General features: G+C 43.4%; 1 non-coding gene and 2 pseudogenes across 1 annotated transcript; all 3 read left to right on the forward strand.

The window, feature by feature from the left end:
• The first annotated feature begins 13355 nt into the window (after positions 1-13355).
• Positions 13356-13561, forward strand: LOC143486595 (U2 spliceosomal RNA; annotated as a pseudogene).
• A 5690-nt stretch (positions 13562-19251) lies between these two features.
• Positions 19252-19421, forward strand: LOC143486620 (U2 spliceosomal RNA; annotated as a pseudogene).
• A 538-nt stretch (positions 19422-19959) lies between these two features.
• LOC143486178 (U5 spliceosomal RNA) lies at positions 19960-20076 on the forward strand. Its single transcript, XR_013123175.1, has one exon. It is a non-coding gene; the product is annotated as a U5 spliceosomal RNA (small nuclear RNA).
• Positions 20077-24939: the final 4863 nt, after the last annotated feature.

Below are 24939 nucleotides of genomic sequence, written 5' to 3' on the forward strand. Positions count from 1 at the left end.
ATCTCCTTCACAGGACCCACTCTCATTTGGATAAGAGTGGCTGCGCTGTTAGAATGATGTTCTTCGACTTCTCCAGTGCGTTTGACACTGTTCAGCCTCTTTTGCTTAATGACAAACTGATGGCAATGCATGTGGACTCACACCTGACATCCTGGATCAAAGATTACCTCACAAACAGACCACAGTATGTTAAATTGGGGAACTGCACTTCAGAAACAACCTTTAGTAGCATGGGAATACCACAGGGAACTGTATTATCCCCCTTTCTCTTCACACTGTACACGTCAGACTTCAGCTACAACTCTGGGACCTGCCATATGCAGAAGTTCTCAGATGACACAGTCGTCCTAGGATGTGTCAGGGATGGAGAGGAGGGGGAATACAGGAAACTAATAGAGGAATTTGTTGTGTGGTGTCAGAAGAACCACCTTCTACTCAATACATCAAAGACGGAGATGGTGGTAGACTTCCGGAGATCTGTGCAGCCTCACAGGAACATTTTAATCGAGGGGAGTGAGGTAGAGGTCGTAAGCACCTATAAATACCTTGGGGTGCACTTGAACAACAAACTAGACTGGTCAACCAATACGGACATACTGTATAAGAAGGAACTAAACAGACTTTATTTTTTAAGAAGGTTGAGATCATTTAACATTTGCAAAACACTCCTTCGCATGTTTTACCAATCTGTGGTCGCCAGTGTCCTTTTTTAGGCTGTGTCGTGCTGGGGAGGCAGCATTGCAAAGAAAGATGAAACACGGCTGAACAAACTCATTAAGCGTGCTGGTTCAGTGGTCGGTTCTGAGCTAGAACAACTGGTCACAATTACTGATAAAAGGACACTCAACAAAATGCAATCAATAATGGACAATGGAAAACACCCACTACACACAGAACTCCAGAAACAAAGGAGTAAGTTTAGAGACAGAAATCTGTCACTGAAGTGCACCACTGAGAGACTCAGGAAGTCTTTTGTTCCTCGTGCAATCAAGACTTTACAACGCAAGCAGGTAGACGGCCCCCAGACGTTGAGATTTCTGGTGATCTGAGATGTTGATGCTGTCATCCAGCTGTGTCTTGGCATCACTATTTGTGACTATGACTTGACTGGAAAGCAATGTCTCAGTGAGCCCTCATGCCTGTGGTCACCTCTGAACCTCTCCCTTTAGTTATGCTGCTATAGATTAGTCTGCCGGAGCCACATGCTGATCACTGGCACGTGAGCTACGTACATTTAAATCAACGGTGGTTTAAATTCATGTCCACTCAGTCTGTATTATCTATCTTCTTGCATGGCTCTACCCAAGACGATTGGATACAGGCACCTGCAGGATGGTCTGGCTGCTGGTGGATGTGCTGATACCGGGGTTCACCTGGGGAGTAACACTGCAGTCGGAGCCTACAATACCAGCATCACTGCTCCGACACGGAATGAAAGCCTGGCATTCATCAACAGACATTTACAGTGACAATATCAAAACCCAGAACTTTCAATTCTACCTTTTACCTAGTCTGATTGTGTGAATTATGTGTGACTTGTGTATTTGTGTGTTAACGGGCCGCCCAATGGAGGATGGGTTCCCTTTTGAGTCTTGGTTCTCCCGAGGTTTCTTCCTATTCCCCACCATCATAGGGAGTTTTTCCTCGCCACTGTCGCCTTTGGCTTGCTCATTAGGGTTTTGGACCCATAGTATTGTTAACCTTGTAAACCCTGTAAAGCTGCTTTGCAACAACTCGAGTTGTTAAAAGCGCTATACAAATAAACTTTGATTGATTGATAAACTGGCCATGTATATCTACCAAACATGGAGCAAGGAGCAGTTCAAACTGTCACATTATACCACTGTAGTACTGTTTTCTTAATATTATTAATTCTTTTCTTGTTAATGTTCTACACCTATTTCATGTGTGCAATTTAAATTTAAATGTGCAATATTCCTATTGTGTGTAATGTTATTGCTGCTGAATGCTACTGAGAACCTAATTTCCTTCGGGATTAATAAAGTACCTATCCTATTTTCTTTTAGGACTGGATCGTGCCATGTTCTATTTCCTTTGGGGAACCAAGTGGGAGAGGCTCAGACGGGACGTGGTGAAAAAGAGGAAGGAGAATGGCGGAAAGGGTCTCCCGGACCCCTACCTGTTCCTGGGCAGCCAATTCGTTGCATTGCATGTCCGGCGGGCCTTGATGACAGGACAAAACAAGCCCAAAGCAGCAGGGATGACGCGCTTTTGGATGGGGTCCTACCTGAGGAGTTTGGGCCTTGTTAAATTGGACTTGACGACCCCAGTGGCATTCACTTTATCACCTCAGCATGTTTTTATAAAGAAATTTTTAAAGAGATATAGTTTGGAAGGAGTAGGAGTGGAGATTTTAAGTAATCATAAACGGGCATACATCCAAAGCGATAGAAGTACGTCGCGGTGTCCGTCAGGGGTGTCCTCTATCGCCTTTATTATATGTAATAGGCATTGAGGCACTTGCACAGGCCCTGCGAAGGGAGGTAGGAATAAAGGGGATAAGCATACCAGGAAGTGGAGGACAGGAGGTGAAGTGTGCATTGTATATGGACGACAAATGTCATATGCACAGACGTAGAATCTGTACAGAAGACATTTGAACTGACGGAATGGTATGGCCGGGCAGCGGGTGCTAAACTGAATAGAGCGAAATCTACAGCACAGTTCTTCGGAGAATGGGAACCAGCACAAAGAGGAAATCTGGATTTGACAATAAAAACGAATAATATTAAAATTTTAGGAGTGTGTTTTGGAGCAGACGGTGGGGGAAAGGGGAACTGGACAGCAATTTTAAATAAAGTTAGACAAAGATTGGGGTATTGGAAAACACGTTCAATGTCATGGGAAGGAAAGGTTTTAATTTTGAAGACAGTAATTTTACCATTGTTTTTACTAACAGCGACTGTGTTCATCCCTCCAAGGTCAGTGCTGGCAGAGGCGGACAGAGCCATCTTTTATTTCCTATGGGGTACACGATGGGAGAGAGTGAAGAGAGAGGTGACGAAAAGACCAGAAAAAGGAGGCAAAGGAGTGCCGGATCTCCACACTTTCTTGGGCAGCCGTTTCGTAGCACTAAACATGACATATGGACTGGAAAAAGAACACACAAAAACAGGGAACTTTGTTAGATTTTTAATGGGCTCATATTTAAGACATTTGAAAATTTTTAAAGTGGATTTGAGGACCCCAGTGTGTTTTGAATTGCCAGAAATGTACAGGTTTATACCAACTTTAAAACGCTTTTAAAATCTAGAAGGTATGGATGCTGAAGGGTTATCAAATCACCATGAAATCTTGTTGCATATTCGAGAGAAGGAGCCGGTGTGCCCGGTCAAAGGGATGGGGGAGGAGGAAGCCGGGCAGGTGTGGCGGAGCGCGGCTCATCCCGCCCTCATCAATAGGCACAAGGACCTGGCATGGATGACGGCGCATGAGACTCTCCCGGCCAGGGCTGTGATGCACTCCCGGGGCATGGCTAAAAACCCTATATGCCCACGGCCAGGGTGTGGCGCGCCGGAAACCGTGCGGCACGTGCTCTGGGAGTGCGAGGTCGCCCAGGATCTGTGGTCAGTCACCGGCCCCCTATGGTACCCGTGCCTACAAACAAGGAGCCCTATCACACTGACATACCGGTTAGCGGTACAAGGGGTGGGCTGGAGCCGCTATGCCACACCAGCCGCATTCGCGAAGCTCTGGCCCATCCTGAACGGTGTAAAAGACGCCATTTGGGCCACACGAAACTTGTACGTGGGGAAGCGCGTGTGGACATCTACGCAAGGTGTGTTAAGGCTGGCAAAAGAATACACACGGGAGTACGTCGCACGTCGCCATACGGAGGGGGGGGGCCGGGACCACGGGATAGGTAAGATCCTGGGTGACCGCAGCCCTGGCTGCACACAGATGCACCCCAACCACCAATGGGGAGCAGTGGAGCCGTGGTTCAAGAGGGCCTCCGCTGTGGCGGTCCATTGCCGGGGGAGTGTGCCTCGAGGAGGGTGGATGAGGCCGCAGCACCGTGCACCTGGCCGGTGGGTCATATGGGTGTATGTTGGCTTTCAAGTACTTAAGGTGGGCCTGCTGAAAAGGAAATGTGGTATGAAGCGGTACAGCGGGTGGGAGGGTCTGTACTTAAATGATAATATGAATGCAGGGACTATTAATCCTAAATCATTTTAAATGTGTTGACATGATGGGTTGTTGTACCGTTGGACATGGCAGAGTTCATGGAAATGAAGCCTGTGGAGATATAATGTAATTAAAGGACACTGGGGTGAAAAAGAGAAAACAGAGTGTACACAAAGATGGACACAATTGTTGTATATTTTTAATAGTGTTTTATTTTGGTTTTATCTTCATTCATTTATTTATAGATTGACTGAATTGTACACATGGAAAAGACAAAATAAAAATACAAAGAAAGAAAAAAATCTGTTCTTATCAGTGAACGAAGAAAAAGAGTCGAGAAAAGAAGAAAAAGAAATCCAGAAAGGAGGAAGAAGTGTCCTTGGTTTGAATAAAGGTTGGATTTTAGTTTTCAACAAATGTTTAGGAAGACGGGGTCCCTTTTTGGGTTATTTTATGTAAGTATGGGTTTTATATTAATCACAATTATGGCTATCACAATAGCCTCCATTAATGTTAGAAGTATAAAGTCTCCAATTCGTGCAGAAAATGTTTTAGGGTTTTTAAAGAAAGAATCAGCTGATGTTATTTTACTACAAGAATGCTCTCTGCCTTTCTTACATTCATACAAAACATGGGAAGAGAAATGGGGGGTAGGACAGTCAGTATGGAGCGGCTCCAATGACAACAGGGCAGATGGGGTGGCAATCTTGATAAATAATCCCTATTATAAAAATTAAAGATGCTGTTATAGTAAAGGAGGGACGGATGTTAGTGGCAAATATGAGTTTTTTAGAGATGGATTTTAAAGTTTTAAATGTATATGGATATGCAGACAAACATGAAAGGATGGACCAATTAGAATTATTAAGACCACAGTTGTTGGGTAACACAGCTTTAGTAGTGGGTGGGGATTTTAATTGTGTTCTAGAAACATCAGATAGATTGAGGAAAGGAGGGGAGTTTAAACTAGATAAAACTTCAAAATGTTTGAGAGAATTAATAAAAGATTTTAAATTAGTAGATAGTTTTAAAAAGGTACATACTAGAGAGACTGGGTATACGTGGAGAAGTGGGGATGGGACACGAGCCTCTAGAATTGATTATGTTTTTACAAGAGGCTGCACGGTGAGATGTAATGATGAAACCGGCTTTCTTCTCAGACCATATTATGCTACAGAGTGCTATTTCTCTCGGGGATGGTGTGACAATAGGGGCGGGGCTATGGAAGCTCAACTGCGCCTTATTGGGTGACCCAGAAACAAGGGTGGAGTATAGGAAAAGGTATGAGCAGTGGGGATCATTGAAAGACTTTTTTGATTTACAAATAGAATGGTGGGATATGGTTAAAAGGAAAACAGCAGTATTTTTTAAAGAAATAGGGAAAAGGAAGAAACAGAAAGAACGACAACAAATGAAGGGGCTTCAAAAACGCTTGCAACAGTATTTTTTATGGAGGAACAATGGGTATGATTTTCAGGACGAAATTGACAATGTTAAACGACAAATGAATGTTTTAGCCACGGAACAAAGTAGAGGGATCATACAGAGAGCGAAGGAGGAGGAAGTGGAGTATGGTGAGAAATGCACACGGTTTTTCTTCAAGAAGATAATGGAAAGCAAGACAGCATTGACGGAACTGCAAACTAGGGGGGGAGGAACGGTGACTGGGACCAAGGAAATAATGGGAGAAATAGAAAAGTACTATACAGATTTATACACAGCGGATCAAATGGACGAGACAATTGTAAAGGAGGTTTTAAATCGGGTACAGCAGAGAGTGGGTAACGGGGACTTTTTAGCACAGGATATTACGGTACTAGAGCTGAGCAAAAGCCTAAAGAGTTTTAAGACAGGCAAGACACCGGGCGCAGATGGCCTCCCCATAGAATTTTATAGGACATTTTGGGATATTTTAGAAAAAGATATTTTAATACTTTTTAAAGAATTGGATAATTTGGAGGTTTTACCTAGAGCATTTAGTGAAGGGGTAGTGACTTTGCTATTTAAAAAAGGAAAAAAAACGGAATTAAAGAATTGGAGACCCATAACGCTGCTGAATGTGGATTTTAAATTGTTTAGCAAGTTATTAGCAACACGTATGTCAAAGGTTTTAAAGGAAGTAATACATGCAGACCAAACTTGTGCCATACGAGGAAGGAAGATTGCGGACGACCTTATACTGATCAGAGACACTATCTGTTACGCGAGAGATAGAAACATGTGGCTGGTAGTGTTAAATTTAGACTTCGAGAAGGCTTTTGATCGGGTCTCGCACCAGTACCTATTGCAGGTACTGCAAAAAGTGGGATTTCCAGAGAGGTTCATTAAGTGGGTGGAACTGCTGTATAGGGATATTACGAGCAGGATCATTGTAAATGGGCATTTATCAAAAGCGATAGGAGTATGTCGCGGTGTCCGTCAGGGCTGTCCGCTATCTCCCTTGCTTTATGTGGCATGTATTGAACCATTGGCACAGATTTTAAGAACAGACAAGTGGATAAAGGGAATACAGATCCCGGGGAGTGGAGGACAGGAAGCCAGATGCGTTTTATACATGGACGATGTGAACGTACTCTGCACAGATAAAGAATCAATAGAGAGGGTGTTTACGTTGACAGAATGGTTTGGGAGGGCAGCTGGAGCAAAATTAAACCGGGAAAAATCAACGGCTCAAATGTTTGGCCCGTGGGGGGGAGAAAGGTTAGAGGGATTGGAATTGGATGTGAGACAGACAAATATCAAAATTTTGGGGGTGGCATTTGACAAAGATGGGGGTGGAACAGGAAACTGGGTGGGGATTTTAGCAAAAGTAAAGCAGAGATTTGGGTACTGGGCGTTGAGACAGTTGACCTGGGAAGGGAAGATTTTAATAGTGAAGGCAGTCATTTTACCACTGTTTTTACTGATTGTGAATGTTTTTATGCCACCACGAGCTGTGCTTTTAGGTGTGGAACGTGCCATGTTTTATTTTCTATGGGGGTCGAAATGGGAACGATTGAAGAAAGAAGTGGTGAAGAGGAAGCCGGCGAATGGAGGAAAAGGCGCCCCTGACCTGTTTTTATTTCTGGGCATGTGCTCTGGGAGTGCAGTGCGGCCCAAGATCTATGGTCAGTGACCGGCACCCTGTGGTGCCCGAGCCTGCCAGCAGGTGCGGCCCCAACGCTGGATTACCGGAAAGCGGTGTATGGGGTGGGCTGGGGCCAGCACGTGCACGTGACACCAGCCGTGTTTAACACTGGGAAGGCCAACGCTACGAAAAAAGTCGCAAGGAAAATCAGCCGCCGAGTAGCCCACTTCCCCGCTGTGAAGAGATTAGTGCCCTTTGTCTTGCTAAAGATATGTGCGTGTTTGAAGCGCCGACCCCCGCTCTCCTTTGCAAGGAAATTCAGCCCGGCCAGTGCATCTGTATATCACAGCTCCAAGAAGCAATTCAAAAGTTACAATCTATCTTTCTTTATAGCGCGAAGATAATTATTCATATGCTGAATAGGAATGAATCCTTTGGTTTGAATCGCGCTAAACATTCTAAGTGAAATAAATCCTCGCGTTGTTTTTGTATTAGGCGTACGTGCTGTGCAATTTTCTCAAGGCAAACCAGACACAGACTAGCCAGTTTTATGTTTCATTCGCATTTTATGCTTACTTCATCGCACTAAAGAATAAACTACAATAATGTGCTCGTTGTAGGCATAAGTGTTGTGCAATTTTCACAAGGCAAACCAGACAATGACTAGCCCATTTTATGAGTGTCAAGCGCCGACCACCGCTCTCCTTTCCAAGGAAATTCAGCCTGGGCAGTTAATCTGTATATCACAGCTTCAAGAAGCAATTCAAACGTTACAATCTATATTTCTTTATAGCACGAAGATAATTATTCATATGCTGAATAGGAATGAATCCTTTGGTTTGAATCGCGCTAAACATTCTAAGTGAAATAAATCCTCGCGTTGTTTTTGTATTAGGCATACGTGCTGTGCAATTTTCTCAAAGCACACCAGACACAGACTAGCCAGTTTTATATGTTTCATTCGCATTTTATGCTTACTTCATCGCACTAAAGAATAAACTACAATAATGTGCATGTAGTAGGCATACGTGTTGTGCGATTTTCACAAGGCAAACCAGACACTGACTAGCCCATTTTATGAGTTTCAAGCGCCGACCACCGCTCCATTTCCAAGGAAATTCAGCCTGGCAAGTTCATCTGTATATCACAGCTTCAAGAAGAATAAACAATCCATTTGTAGTAAGCATACGTGTTATGTGATTTTGTATGTGTTTCATATGTTTTTTATGCTTACACTAAAGAATAAACAATGCGTTGGCGGTACGTGTAGTGCGATGGCAAATTCACAGAATCGTGCTGCAGAGTAAACATATATACATTTTGAATCCACTACAAACGTGTAAGATACCAGTCAATCTGTGTACCTATATTTTTTGTAATGTAACATACTTGCACATTGTGTTAGAGTTTGAGTATATACGCGATTTACAGAAATAATGCCGGTAATAGAACCGTTGTAAAAGTTTTATACACACACACACACACACACCCCACCCAGTAATAACAACAATAAAGATATTCTTGCCTTAGCAATGACAGGGTAAAACAAATGTGTGATGCAGAACAATATTTTTATTAGAAAAATAGAAATCTCATTTGAAAAACAGCCAAGTGCGCTTTGAGCATCCCGCAAGCTAACAGTTGCTACATATCCATGGCCCATCCTTTCTACATTTTCGACAGGTGTACTTGGCGCACACAGCACACCGCTCCGAGCTGTGATTCCTGTTGCAGTGTATCTGCACCTGGCACTGCGTCGTCTTTCCAGGAGCAGGTGGAGGTCGTTGCTTTTTCGCCATTGTCTTTTCCTGTAAGAATCGACGCCGAAGTTCCTCAGCAAGAGCATGTAAAAAGTCTCTTCTGCTCTCCGTGGACCTCGTGCATGTCGTATACAAAACATGTGCATTCATCGCTGCCAAGTCCAGCATGTTGTAGAACACTGCAACAGGCCACCTGCGTGTTCCTGCGCGGACCGTATACCCACGCACCTTCTGGTCCATGATATCCACACCGCACTGCAAAGAAGAAACATAAAAAGGTTATGTTACATTATAAACATTATAATCATTTTGTCTGACATATATGACATAAAAATTCAATAATGTGACATTATTTATCATCATATACGCATACCTTCATGCTGTTGTAGTCCGTGATTGTGTTTGGTTTCCTTTTGCGGCCTTCGGAGATCGTGACTTGTTTGTGCATTGTGCTGAGAATGCAGACTGCCTTGTTTTTTTTTGGAGCATACGCTGTCAGTATGGCACTTCCTGATGTGTACACATGTGTGGAGAATTCCTCCTGTCCCTTGGTGTTTTTTGCTGGAGGAGGAATTTCTCTTCTGATCTTGTTGATTGTCCCAAGCAGAACTGTGTTGCATGCAAGCAGTCTGTTGGCCAGAGACAGGGATGTGAAGTAGTTGTCAGTGGTGACGGTTCTGCCCTTGTCCAGATATGGTTCCATGAGTTTCATGACGACATTCTCTGACAGTCTTTCTCCCTTGGGACGACTGGGGTCCTTTCCCAAATATGGAAGAGCATTGCACATATACTTGGTCTTCAAATCAGCAGCAATCCAAAACTTTATGCCAAACTTGTCAGGTTTTGTAGCGATGTATTGCAGGAAAGGACAGCGGACCTTGGTTGGAAAGAGCTGCTCATCAACGGTGATGTGTTGTCCTGGCGTGTAACACAGAGTGCAGTTACGTACAAAACATTGCCAGATGTCCGAGATTGCAGCAAATCTGTCGCTCTTTACACGTTCCGCACGGGTGTCCTTGTCATCGAAGCGCAAGTACCGCATGATTTCTTTGTAGCGGTCACGCGACATCGTGTCCTTGATTGCAGGCACAGCGTATTTCTTAGACCAACAATCGGCCACCGCTCCAACCGGGCAGAGTATTGCCCGCAGAAAAAGCACTGCGATGAAAGCCATCAACTCGCTGACAGACAGGTTCCAGCTCTGATCCGCTCTGTGGGCTTCATGGACCGTGCAGTGTGTGATTGTCCTCAGCATCTCTATGTCGATCAAACACAGAAAGCTCTGCAACCTGCTTGTGATTCTGCGCTGTAGAAGTAAAATAAAAATCATATCACTTGTATGTAAAAAAAATAGGAAATAAAATAATTTTTTTCTTTCATCTTTACATCTACAAAAGAGGAAATATAGTTGGCCATCCGTGATAACATTACTTATATGTAAAAAAAAGAAGAGGAAATATAATATAAATATATTTATAAAATATAACAAAGAGGAAATATAGCTGGCCAAATTCAGTTCAATGCTTTTTCCTATGTACATCCGTGATAACATTACTTATATGTAAAAAAAAGAGGAAATATAATATAAATATATTTATAAAATATAACAAAGAGGAAATATAGCTGGCCAAATTAAATTCAATGTTTTTTCCTATGCACTACACTACAACATGCACTACAGTTTCATCTATACAAAAGAGGAAATATAGCTGGCAAAATTCACCTCTGTACTTTTCTTGTATACATCTACGAAAAGTTTTTTACATTACCTTGGCATGCTCTGTAGGTCCTGCGGTCTCACTGAACGTAAAAGTGGTGCTGCCGTGTCCAAGACTTCTTACATCAGTCTTTTCCCAAGCGGTTCCATCTTTTGCGTTTATGTTCGTTGCAGGCTTACTGACATCCTTAGCAACAGAACGCTTCTTTCGTGGAGGGCTACGGTTTTCTTCATCCGATTGTCCACTCGTATCTGCGCCAGTTGAAAGTGCCAGATCGGAGTCTTCAGCACCAAAACAAAGTTCCTCTCCTCCGTCGGAATCATAGTCATCCATTGCGTTCAGAAGAGCCAAAGCTTGCAAAGGAGTGTAAATCCTCTTGTGTGCCATCGTAGTGTCCGTGTCTTCCTCGCAGAACAAGAAAAATATATGAAATGACTCACCTGTGTTTGTGTGTCCGTTTTTATCCCAGCTTGGAGAAGACCACACCCCACCCATCTTCAACAAGTGTAAATTGTGAACCTTCACGGCGGCTGATGCAAAGGCGCTAATGACATGCGTATCGATACCCGCTAATCACTAACCGATACTTGCGCATTTCCATTTCTTTATATCTGATGGATGAATAGATGTATAGATGAATGGATAATCAGTCAGTCTCTGAGTTAAAATTTAATTTAATTGTTCTGTAATTATCTGGAATTAGGTGGAAAAACAAAATTGATATGGCTAGAATTTTTATATAAGTAGTGCTGTTTCATAAAAGCAGAACAACAAATAACATGTAGGCTACAATGCCTATATTTGACTTTCTCTAAATATCTATATACAGATAGAATATATATATAATTTTTATGATATTTCAGAGATTATTTTGTGGCATTTCCTGTCTATGTAGCAGTGCAAATTATATATATTCTCTACCTGTAAATTAGTGCCGTTTCGTAACGGACGAATTGCAGAAATAACATGCATACAATGTTTGATTCTGTCTAAATATCTAGATACGGATAGAATATATATAATTTGTACTGATTGATTTCGATTTTTACTTAATTTTAGATAATACTTGGATAGTATAAAACAAATAACTTCTAGCACATACGCCTACTACAAGTACAACGTTTATTCTTTAGCGCGAAGATTTATTTCAGTTAGAATGTTCAGCGCGGGGTCGGCGCTTCAAAGGAAGCGTAAAATACGTATGAAACACATATAAAATGGGCTAGTCATTGTCTGGTTTGCCTTGTGAAAATCACACAACACGTATGCCTACTACAAATACAACGTTTATTCTTTAGTGCGAAGAAGTAAGCATGAAATGTTTTTGAAACACATAAAATGGGCTAGTCAGTGTCTGGTTTGCCTTGTGAAAATCGCACAACACGTATGCCTACAACGAGCACATTATTGTAGTTTATTCTTTAGTGCGATGAAGTAAGCATACAATGCGTATGAAACACAAAATTGGCTAGTCAGTGTCTGGTTTGCCTTGTGAAAATCGCACAGCACGTACGCCTACTACAAGTACAACGTTTATTCTTTATCGCGAAGATTTATTTCAGTTAGAATGTTTAGCGAGATTCAAACCAAAAGATTAATTCCTATTCATCATAGGAATAATTACCTTCGCGCTATAAAAAAAAGGTAGTTTCATGGGTTGTAACTTTCGAATTGCTTCTTGAAGCTGTGATATACAGATAAGCTGGTTTTCTGTGGAAAGGAGAGCGGGGGTCTGCGCGGTTTGCCTGCGAAACTCCTCGTACTTTTAGCCATATTAGTGTTTGACCTGCTGCCTCAGTGCTCCGCATTTGCATAATAAAAGGATGGCTAATTGCTAGCAAGAAGGAGGGGTGATGTCCTGGAGATCCTGAAATTTCAGTCTTGCTAGTGTTAAGACGCTCTGGCCCACCCTCAACAGCATAAAAGATGCCATCTGGGCCGCAAGAAACCTGCTGGTGGGGAAGCGGACGGAGCTGCCAATCCGGGGCAAGAAAGAACTGGTGAAAGCCCGTCAGCGAACCTATGCAGCACGCCGACATTCGGAGGAGGGTGCCGAGACCAATGGTTAGGGAAGATCAAGGGCCGCCACGGTCCTCGCTGCTCGCCATTGCACCCCAGTTTGATGGAGGAGCAGCGTGCCGTGGTTTTAGAGGATCTCCGCTGAGCGGCCGGGGGACAGGTCTGTGTCGGGGGGCGGGAAGGAGTGGCGGCCAGGACCACGCCCCGCCCCGGCACAGGCTACCGGTAGAAGGAGTGCCGGCGACTACAGTTAAAGGCACAGGGAGGACTGGCAAGGGCTGGTTGTGTAATTTTAAATGCTTTAGGAAAATGTGGAAGGATATGGACAAAGCACTTGGAGCAACAGGTTTTAGACCTCATATATTATATTAACTATATTTATGGTTTGCATGAATGTAAGTTGTAAATGGGTTTTAAATATTGGGGACATAGTGTATTGCTTACAAACTCCAGACATGAAAGAAGACAGGGGGAAAGCGCACTTGTGGCTCATATGCTCTTTTATGGAAAAAAGCCTTTTAAACCCCTAATTCATTGTTATATTTATTGTATAAACACATTGTGAAAGGACTCTAAACCATATAGGATGAAAACAAAAGTGATTGTGAAAGGAACAGAAGACAAATATCATTTTTTCATTGTAAAATGGCTTTTATTGTGATGGTGACAATACCCAAAAAATAATAATAAAAAAAAAATCAGTTCTTATCAGTTTAATATCTGATACGTCCTCTATATGAGGACTTCATATTAAATGGATTTTTAGAACAGGGAGGCGAAACAGGGGCTTGCCCCGTTCGCCCCACGCATCGACCTGGTATTGCAGTACCTCCAGGAACGGTGCACCTTCCTAAACGTGTGGAAAAGAGTTTGTTGCACACATTTTGAGACAAGACTCATGGATACAAGGCATAAACATACCCGGCAGTGGAGGACAGGAAGCACGCTGCGTACTCTACATGGATGACATAAATGTCTTATGCACAAGCACAGTTGCAGTGCAGAAAATTTTTGAACTCACCGAATGGTATGGAAGAGCGTCAGGGCAAAACTAAATAGGAGTAAGTCCGTAGCACAGCTGTTTGGGCCATGGGGAGAAGAGAAATTACAAGGGGTAGAGGTTAAGGTGCAGAAAACAAATATTAAGATTCTGGGAGTTCGCTTTGATGAGGAAGGGATGGGAACAGGGAACTGGGGAAACCTCCTGACCAAAACAAGACAAAAGTTGGGGTTGTGGTCTTGACATGGCTTTGGTAGGGTCCATGTAGCCCACTCCCCTGCTGTGAAGGGATTAACGCCCATTGTCTTGGTAATGCGGTGGAAGCGGCTCACCCCCAGCTCATACGCCTGCCAAAGCACAAGCTGGCTCACCCCCAAGCTCATATGACCAAAACACCAAACGTGATACTTCACGAAAAAGTTGAAGTTACAAGCAGACTGTATGTTACCGATACTACAACAAACGGCAGAAAATTTGTAGACTCGTGTTTCAAAAGTTACAATTCAATCGCACATAGAGACGACAGTTTCTCTAATGAGTCCCGTCAAACAATAAAAATAAATAAAAATGTTTGAATCTTGCTCTTTGTATATTTCATATACTATACTATATAATATTTGTTGTAATCAAACACTTTCTGTTTCCGCGTTTGAATTCGCGTTTGAAAAGCTAAGAAATTGTATGGCGCAATTAGCTTGATGCTAATGTTATATAGGAAATCCCATATCATTGCTAGCGAAAATTAGCATGGTCGCGTTGCATCACTGCATCACTGATAAATGTTGTGATCTAAACAGCAGGCTGGAAAAGGAGAGGAAAAGACAGGAAAACAAATTCATGTGCTCTCTATCTATCTATCTATCTATCTATCTATATATATTTGTGTTAGAAGCATTTGATAGAAGCATTTGTGTTTCTGCTTGTTTGTGATCTAAACAGCAGGCTTGAATCTTGCTCTGTACATTTCTCATACTATCTATCTATCTATATTTGTGTTAGAAGCATTTGATAGAAGCATTTGTGTTTCTGCTTGTTTGTGATCTAAACAGCAGGCTTGAATCTTGCTCTTTGTACATTTCTTATACTATCTATCTATCTATATTTGTGTTAGAAGCATTTGATAGAAGCATTTGTGTTTCTGCTTGTTTGTGATCTAAACAGCAGGCTTGAATCTTGCTCTTTGTACATTTCTTATACTACCTCTATCTATCTATCTATATTTGTGTTAGAAGCATTTGATAGAAGCATTTGTGTTTCTGCTTGTTTGTGATCTGTGATCTCTGTGATCAGAGACTTTCTGGGTGAGGCTGCTGCCTCAGTCTTGCTCTGTGAATTAACATAATAAAGGGTGATGTTTGGCTTTGCTAATTGCTGGCAAGAAGGAGAAGAAGGAGGGGTGATGTCCTCAGAATCCTGAATTCTCAGGAGCTCTAGTGTTAAATGTGTATGGGTTCAATGAGAAGGAAGAAAGATATGGGTTGCTGGAGGATTTGCAGCCCCACATGCTGGGGAGGGATCCAATAGTAGTGGGCAGAGATTTTAATTGTGTTTTAACCAGGAAAGATAGGAGGAATGTGGGGAAGTTTTAAATTGGACAAAACATCGGGAAGATTGGTAAATATGATAATTGATTTTAAACTAGTGGACTGTTACAGGAACATGCATCCATGGGAGGAGGGCTTCACCTGGTCGAGTGGTGATGGTTCCCGGGCCTCCAGAATCGACTACATCTTCACACGTGACTGCCCGCCATCAGATGCTAGATTGATCCCCATGTTTTTCTCGGACCACGCCTTACTGTCCTGCACCCTTTCTTTCCCCACAGGTGTGACGATAGGGCACGAAAGATTTTACGACAGAGGAACTACTGAATGTTTTAAAAGGTTTGAAAAGGGGTAAGTCCCCGGGAGAGAATGGGCTCCCCGTGGAATTTTACGAAACCTTTTGGGACATTTTAGTAGGAGATCTTTTATGTACGTTTACTGAATTTCAGACTTCTGACGTTTTACCTGACAGTTTTAGGACAGGGGTAGTGACCTTGTTACATAAAAAAGGGGACAAGTCAGACATACGCAATTGGAGACCCATTACGCTTTTAAATGTTGATAGTAAACTTTTTAGCAGACTTTTAGCACGACGGATGTCACTAGTTTTAGAAGATGTAATCCACCCGGATCAAGTTTGCGCAGTGCCGGGGCGGCGGATCACAGACAACTTGATCCTGATTCGAGACTCTATCTGTTATGTGAGAGACAGAAACACTCTGCTATTAGCATTAAATTTAGATTTTGAGAAAGCCTTTGATCGGGTCTCACACCAGTACCTGTTTCAGGTGCTGCGAAAGATGGGGTTCCCGGGGAGGTTCATAGCATGGGTGGGTCTGTTGTACAAAGACATAAACAGCAGAATTATAGTAAATGGGCACCTTTCAAAAGCGATCACTATCCGCTCATGAGTACGACAGGGTTGTCCCTTATCCCCGCTCCTGTTTGTCATGTGTATAGAACCACTAGCGCAAATTTTGAGAAGGGACAAATGGATTAATGGACTGATATTGCCAGCAGGACTGACGGTGAAGTGCTCTTTATACATGGACGATGTAACAGTTTTATGTATGGACATGGTGTCAGCACAGAGGGCCCTGGAGGTGACAGAGTGGTTTGGGGGGGGCCTTGGGGGCCAAACTAAACCACAGTAAGATGGAAGCACAGCTCTTTGGCCCATGGACTGATGTACAGACGGTTTTAGGGGTAAATTTTAAGGACACAAACATTAGGATTTTAGTGGTGAAATTTGACCAGGCAGGGGGTGGGAGCGGTAACTGGACAGAGACACTAGGGAAAGTCAGGCAGAGACTGGGACTGTGGGGACTGTGACAACTGACTTTGGAGGGGAAAATTTTAGTGGTGAAAGCAGTGATTTTACCCTTGCTTTTATTACTGTGTTCTGTTTTTAGTCCTCCAAGAAGTTTTTTTTTTAGGTCTGGACCAAGCGATCTTTTATTTCCTGTGGGGATCCAAGTGGGAGCGCCTGAGGAGGGAAACAGTGAAAAAGAGACCAGAAAACGGAGGAAAGGGGCTCCCCGACCCCCACCTGTTTTTAGGAAGCAAATTTGTAGCAACACACATAATGTATGCAATTTCCCCATCCAGAACCAAGAAGGCCATCATGGCTCGGTTCTGGATGGGGTCCTATCTGCACAAATTAGGCATTTTAAAACCAGATCTTAAAACACCAGTGTATTTTAAACTGCCACATGAGTACCTTTTTATTAAAAAGTTTTTGATAAAATATGATTTAGAAAAGTGTATGATCCAGGAATTAACTAATGCAAAAACTCTGGTCTCCTTTGTCCAGGACCGCGAGGAGGTGAGTAGAGTGACAGGGATGACGACAGCGGAGGCCCGGAGAGTGTGGGCAAACGTGGCACACCCAGCCCTTCGGAACAAACAGAAGGACCTCTCCTGGTTGGTGGCCCATGAAGTCCTCCCGGTCCGGGCGGTGATGCACTCCCGGGGTATGGGGGCAACAGCAGTGTGCCCGCGGCCAGGCTGCGGCCAGTCTGAGACCGTGCGGCACGTACTCTGGGAGTGCAGCGTGGCCAGGGATCTGTGGGCCGCGATCGGCCCCCTGAAATGCCCAAGCCTGCCAGCAGGGGAGGTCCTCCCCAAGGTTACCGGTTAGCGGTAAACAGGGTGGGCCAGGGTGTGGAAAAGTTACCATCCGAAGAATTCAAGGCACTCTGGGTCACCCTTACAAGCGTGACGGCCGCACTGTGGACCTTCCGCAACCTGCTGGTGGGGAAGCGCTCCAGCAGGAGGAGGGGGCAGAGGTCACACGCAGGGGGGTCCCTGCCACCACCGACCGCGGCTCCCGCCGACGTTTCCTGAGGGGGAGCGGACGCCTGAGAGGAGACAGCGGGCTTTGGGGGTACTTCCTCTGGAGACGCACAGGAAGGGGCCTCGACGGAGGACGGGAGGAGCTGCGGACGCACGCACCTCACCTCCCGGTCGGCTTCAGCACTGTCCCTCTCTCTCCTTGTGGTCTTGGGCAGGGGGACAGGGTTACGATCAGGGGTGGAAAGTAACTAACTACATTTACTCACATTACTGTAATTGAGTACTTTTTATGAGTAATTTGTAATTTTCTGAGTAGTTTTTGAAATATGTAATTTTTACTTTTACTTGAGTACATTTTGACCCAAGTAGTTTTACTTCACTACATTTTAACACCCTCACATTACTGAGTAAAAAAAATATTGATGGTGAAAAATTAAATGCGGGCAGAAATTTAAACTCCTGAGTCCCAGAACTGAAGGCCAATTGCGTGGCCTTGCCTTGTGAGCGCCCTTTCCATTGTCTCAATCAGGTCGTAATCTGGTGCACTTTTTTTTCCAAAAGGATGAGATTGTTCTATCTTTAAATCTTCTATCTATCAGGTTCTGTGGGATCCTGTGGACATTTTATTGTGAAAAGTGGAATCCTGTGGGCACTGTAGTTTGAATAGTTGGATCCTGTGAGCGTTTTAAATAGTTGAATCCTGTGCGCATTTTGTTTTATTTTGAGATGTGGGATCCTGTGGTCATTTCATATTTTGTTTTGAGTTGTGGCAACCTGTGGGCATTTCATTGTGAATAGTGGGATCCGGTGGGCATTATATTTTGAATAGTTGGATCCTGTGAGCACTTTTAAATTGTGGGATCCTATGAGCATTTTTTAATTTTTGATGTGGGATCCTGTGGGCATTTTATTGTGAGTAGTGGAATCTTGTTGCATTTTAGTTTGATTTGTGGCATCTTGTGGGCACTTAATTTTGTGTGCATTTTGTTTTTTGAATAATTTGTAATTTAAATTTCTTTATTCTTATCATAGTGTTGTCCGTTGGACAACAGGACTGAAAATTGTTTGCACTTTATGGTACAGGTTGTGTCCTTGTGCTGTGAGGAAGTATGTTCCTGAGCCCAGCTGATCTTTTTGCAAGTGTGGATGTGCACTTAAATACACTTTGAAATCGATTAAAACAACTTTTGCTGAATTTGGTTCATGATTCATCCATGCATTAAATAACTGAAAGTAACTAACTTTTACTCAAATTACATTTTAAATGAAGTAATTTTGTACTTTTACTCGAGTAAATTTAGAGATGGGTAATTTTACTTTTACTCTGAGTAGATTTTAGGCAAAGTAATTATACTTTTACTCAATTACAATTTTTCAGTACTCTTTCCACCTCTGGTTACGATGTATCTGGAAAGGAAAAAATATAAATGTAAAAAAGTAGTGAGTGTAACATTGTAGGGTTTTATTAAGTACTGTTGAAATGCTATGAAATTGTCTCGGACATTTTAAGTGTATTTAAACATGTATTTATAACGAACCTTTTAACATACTACTTTTACAAATGTAAGAATGTGGCTTTTAAAAGTGAAAAGACTGCATGGTTTTTAAGTGCATAATTGCTATGTTTTATCCACTCTTATCTAAATGTAAATGCTGCATTTTAAACACAATGTGACATTGTATTTATTGGTGTAAAGAATCAATAAACTTTGACAAAAAAAAAATCTGTTATCAGTTTAATATCTGATACGTCCGCTATATGAGGACTTCATATTAAATGCATTTTTAGAACAGGGAGGCGAAACGGGCTTGCCCCGTTCGCCCCACGCATCGACCTGGTATTGCAGTACCTCCAGGAATGGTGCACCTTCCTAAACGTGTGGAAAAGAAAGAGTTTGTTGCTGGTTGTATGGTATGATCAGCCTGTTAAAGAATTTGTAATATATATATATATATATATATATATATATATATAGAATTTTATTTGTTGTTTGTATAATATAAGTTTTATTTATTTATTTATTTGTTGGTTGATTTGTCTGTCTGTCTGTCTGTGTGAATAAATAAAACAAAGCAGCCAAAAGCGCTCACTCCTTAAAAAAGCCAAAATAAGTAAGAATGAATGGGAGTGAGTGGTCTCTGGCTCTCTCACTGCCTTGTCAGCTGGTCACAAATGCAGTGCGAGCGGAGGCCACTCCCCTTTCGGCGGTTTGCAGTTTTCCCTCCGTTTTTTTTTTTTTTTAATTGTTACTGTTTTTTCCTCTCTCTCTCTCTCTACATTATAGCCTGCCAGCCCTGCCTGCCTGATGTTGCTAACAAGCCACAGCCCCGCAGGCTCCTCCCTTGTTACCGCAAACAAACGAGCTAGGCTTTAGGTTGGCGTAGCAGGACGCCTGAGCCTACATGGCTATAGCTCAGGTTTCTCTTCATTCACGCACAAATCTTTCGCCTTTTACTAAAGATTTCCGTGGAGGGGAACGTCAGAGTCAAATTGATTTTTTGGAGCGCTCTGCCTCCGGGCAGGGCCGCAACAATCTGTACAATGAGAATGTGTATAAACATAGGGGCTGCTGGGTAGGCGTGGCACGGTGGGAAGGGAAGGGTGAGCGTAAGGCCGGAAGGAAGGGCGCTGTCTCCATGGAGGGGAGGCCTGTGCCGGCAAGGCCGGCGCCCAGGCCAGCGCCTATTTCAGGTTATCGCTTCTCGGCCTTTTGGCTAAGATCAAAGGGGCAGGACAGGGATCAACCTTTGGAGCAGAAGGCTTTCACTGACGGCCGCAAAGGAAAACCTTTTTTCTACACGGCTAGTGTGGTTATTTTCAAAGTTCAAGAACAAGGTAAGTGGATTTTAGAACTGTTTTAGGGACTCCTTTTATTGTAAGGCCTAACTAAAATTTGTTCTTAAATTTGCTCTTAGACTTGTTTTGAACTATTTTACAACTTTTTTAGACTGGTTTTAGCTATTGGACTATTTATTGTACTTTTTTAGTGGAGGTGCCTCCAACATGTCGGCTGCCCGTGCCAGCACTAGGAGGCACCACAGTGTGCGCTTCTCTTTTACTCCAAGACAAGATGGTATAACAGCACCTTCGAGGCTAGACTTTTCTAGAAACTATGTACAGGGGATTCTTGGGGTTAGCCCAATAGAATTAAACTGCATTATAGCGCTCCCCCAGAACAAAGGGTTTGACATTAGTTTTTGCATTGCGGCCTTTTTAAACACATACTGGACAAGGATACAAGAATTAAAAGAACATTTTGAACTGTTTAAGATAGAAAAATTGACTGACTACACAAAGAAGGTGGTGGTGGTCAGAATGTTTAATGAGACGGTGAGTTCAGAGGACATTTGTGCATAGCTGGGTAGATTCTGTACAGTGACGGGAAATGCGGTAAAAGAATTGGACGAGGACGGAATATGGACATGCTCTTGGCGGGTACCAGTAAAACTATGGGAAGATGTAAGTGGGTACATGGGAATGAGGCACTTGCCGCAGACAATGGTTTTGGGGGAAAATAGGGGATATATTTTCTATCCGGGGATGCCTAAAGTTTGTAGAAGGTGTGGGGAGATGGGGCACCTAGCAGAGGCATGCACGAAGGTGTTCTGCGGCAAGTGTAGAGAAACCGGGCACACCTTTGAGAAATGCCCAAATGGCAGAAGGTGCAATCTCTGTGGAGCAGAAAACCACCTCTTCAGAGACTGCCCGCAATCATTTGCCAACAAACTTAAAATGACCAAGATGGCCGCCCAGCATGGTGAGCAAGGTGACAAGATGGCCGGGGAGAAGAAGCAGGAAGGGGAGGAGCCAAGGGCGGAACCAGCAGGGACAACTCCAGCCCCTCCCCAGGCCCAGCAAAAATCTGAACAGGTAAGAGAGGGGCCGGCCGTGCACAGACAGGAGGGAGGGGGAGGGGAACAGGATAAAGGGGCGGGGCCAAGCAGAGGGGCAAGAAGGGATAAAATGGCGGAGGACAGCATGGCCAAAAACAAAATGGCCGACAAACAGAAGGGCCCAGAGTTAAAACCACATTCTGAACAGCATGAACAGAGCAGGGAAGGGGGAAGTGAGGGGGAAAATGTCTCATTTTCACTTCAAACAATAGGGGGAAGTAAGTATACAAGGATTAGAGTGTGAGCTGGACACCTGGCTCCCAAGCGCACAGGTAGGGAAAAGGTCAGCGGAATCTCCTTTGGCAGATTAGATGGAGAAGAAACAGCGAGCTGTGGCGGACGAGGACACCCCTCCATCGGAGAGGTCAGACCCTTGTTGGCCGGGCGGCTCACCCAATGAGGTCTCCTTCCTGCACCTACCAGGGAGAGAGAGAACCTCAACCCCCGACCGAATCGAGGTAGAGTACACCACAGTCCTGGACTTCTTCCACCCTAGTAGGAAAAAATGGAGGTGGTCTTGGGAATTGATGAGGACGACTAGTTTTAATGGATTTTATTGTGCTAAAATGTATTATATTTGTATGTCCAGGATGTTGGGGTTTTTCCTCCTTTAAAATGTGCTCATGTCTCTCACAATCACCACCATAAATGTGAGAAGTGTGAGGGCACCCCTAAGAGCACAGAGTATTCTATCATTTTTAGCAACAGTAAATGCAGATGTTTTTTTTATTACAAGAGTGTGCAATCCCCTTTCTAAAATCTTACAGAGTGGGAGCAGCGCTGGGCTGCGGGTCCCTCCCTCTGGAGCGGGTTGCACTACAACAAGGCTGATGGTGTCGCTATTTTAATCAAAAACCCTAGGATTGTGGTGAAGGACTGCACAGTGGTGAGGGATGGGCGGGCCATTTTAGCCAATTTGTATTTTTTAGGGAGGGATTTTAAAGTTTTACATGTATATGGTTTTAATGAAAAAGAAGAAAGATACGAGTCGTTTGGTGATTTGCAGCCCCACATGCTGGGGAGGGATCCAATGATAGTGGGTGGGGATTTTAATTGTGTTTTAACCAGAAAAGACAGAAAAAAATTAGGAGATAGTTTTAAATTAGATAAAACATCGGAGAGGTTGACTAATATAATAACGGATTTTAAATTAGTTGACTGCTACCGGACTATGCATCCACAGGAGGAAGGCTTCACCTGGTCAAGTGGTGATGGGTCCCGGGCCTCTCGTATAGACTACATACTCACACGTGACTGCCAGCCATTGGATGCTAGACTAATCCCCATGTTCTTTTCAGATCACGCCCTGCTATCCTGCACCCTCTCCTTTCCCACAGGTGTGACGATAGGGGGAGGGCTGTGGAAGCTGAACTGCTCCCTGCTGCAAGATGAGAAAATAAGGGAAGAATACAGGGAGCAGTACAGGCTTTGGCAGTCCCTCCAAGACCTGTACGGATCACGAGCACAATGGTGGGAGATGGTAAAGGGGAGGACCAAGATGTTTTTTAGAAGGGTTGGAAGTATTAAAAAGAAAAAACAAGGGAGGTGCATGATGGCGCTGCAAAGAAGGCTATAGAGATATTTTAATCTGGTAAACCATGGTTATGATTTTAAAGAGGACAGAAAATGTGAAGAGGGAAATGGCTGGGATTATGGAGGTGAAAAGTAAAGGGATCAGGGCACGAAGCAAGGAAAAAGAGACAGAAGAAGGGGAACGGTGCACACGCTACTTCTTCAAGAAAACAATGTCAAGAGGAAGAGGGATTAAAGAGCTAGATAAGAATTGGAAAATAGAAAACACAGATGATGGTGTATTGGGATTGGTGGAAAATTATTATGAAGAGCTGTATGGGGTAAAACAGATACGGGAACAGACTTTAAAGGAAGTATTGGATTTCATAGAACACAAAGTGGGAAACCCAGAGCAACTTATAGGGGATATTACAGAGAAGGAAATACAAATGGCAATGAAAGGTTTTAAAAGGGGGAAATCCCCCGGAGAAGACGGGCTTCCGATCAAATTTTATAAAACCTTCTGGGACATTTTAAAAGATGACCTAGTAGAGCTTTTTAAAGAAATTCAGGGTTTTAATGTTTTACCAGAGTTTTAAGATGGGGATAGTAACTTTGTTATATAAGAAAGGGGATAAGACACAGATTAAGAACTGGCGGCCAATTACGCTTTTAAATGTGGATTGTAAAATTTTTAGCAAAATCCTGGCCCAGAGAATGTCGACGGTTTTAGGGGACGTAATCCACCTGGATCAAGTTTGTGCGGTGCCGGGGAGGAGGATCATGGACAGCCTAATACTGATCCGAGACTATCTGTTTTGCGAGACAGGAATATTCGGTTGTTATTGTTAAATTTAGATTTTGAAAAGGCTGTTGATTGGGTCTCGCACCAGTACTTGTTACAAGTACTGCAAAAGATGGGATTCCCAGGGCAGTTGTTAGAGTGGGTGGGGTTGCTGTATGATGATATCTTTAGCAAAGTTTTGGTAAACGGGCATTTGACAAAAGCAATAAAGATTCGCTCAGGGGTCCGACAGGGGTGTCTGTTATCCCCGCTCTTGTTTGTAGCAAGCATAGAACCGCTCGCACACATTTTGAGAAGGGATAAATGGATTAGTGGACTGACAATCCCAGGAGGACTGACAGCGACATGCAGCTTATATATGGATGACGTCACCATTTTTTGTACAGATATCTTGTCAGCACAACGGGCCATGGATCTGACAGATTGGTTTAGGCAGGCATCAGGGGCCAGGTTGAACAGGGACAAAACAGCAGCGCAGCTGTTTGGGCCTTGGAGAGGAGAGAGGCCCGGGCTGGGGATAAACTTTAAGGAGACGGAGATGACAGTTTTAGGGGTGAAATTCGACAAGGAGGGGAAGGGGAGCGGAAATTGGGGGGAGCACTTGGGAAAAGTCAGGCAGAGATTGGGACTGTGGAGTCTGCGCAACCTTACACTGGAGGGGAAAATTTTAATTGTGAAAGCAATTGTACTCCCGCTGCTTTTATCACTGTTCGGTTTTTTATCCCCCAAGATCTTTTATATTAGGGCTGGATCGGGCAGTGTTCTACTTCATGTGGGGATCGAAAAGGGAAAGGCTGCGGCGAGATGTGCTAAAGAAGAGGCCTGAAAATGGAGGGAAAGGACTCCCAGACCCTCACCTGTTTCTAGGAAGTCAATACATAGCATTGCATTTTAGATACGCAACGACTCAGTCTGGATCAAAAACGGCGGCTTTGGTGTATTTTTGGATGGATGCCTATTTACAAAAGTTAAAAATCATGAGACCAGATCTTAGAACACCAGTAGCTTTTAAATTATCACATCACCATGTTTTTATTAAGAAGTTTTTAATCAAGCATGATTTGGAAAAATGTGATGTACAGGTTTATGTAACGCCAGAGCATTGGTCTCTTGTGTGCAGGACTGCGAGGAGGTGAGCAGGGTGGCAGGGATGACGGAGAAGGAGGCTCGTATAGTGTG

Source organism: Brachyhypopomus gauderio, unplaced genomic scaffold (genome assembly GCF_052324685.1).
Source record: "Brachyhypopomus gauderio isolate BG-103 unplaced genomic scaffold, BGAUD_0.2 sc44, whole genome shotgun sequence".
Classification (NCBI taxonomy): Eukaryota; Metazoa; Chordata; class Actinopteri; order Gymnotiformes; family Hypopomidae; genus Brachyhypopomus; species Brachyhypopomus gauderio.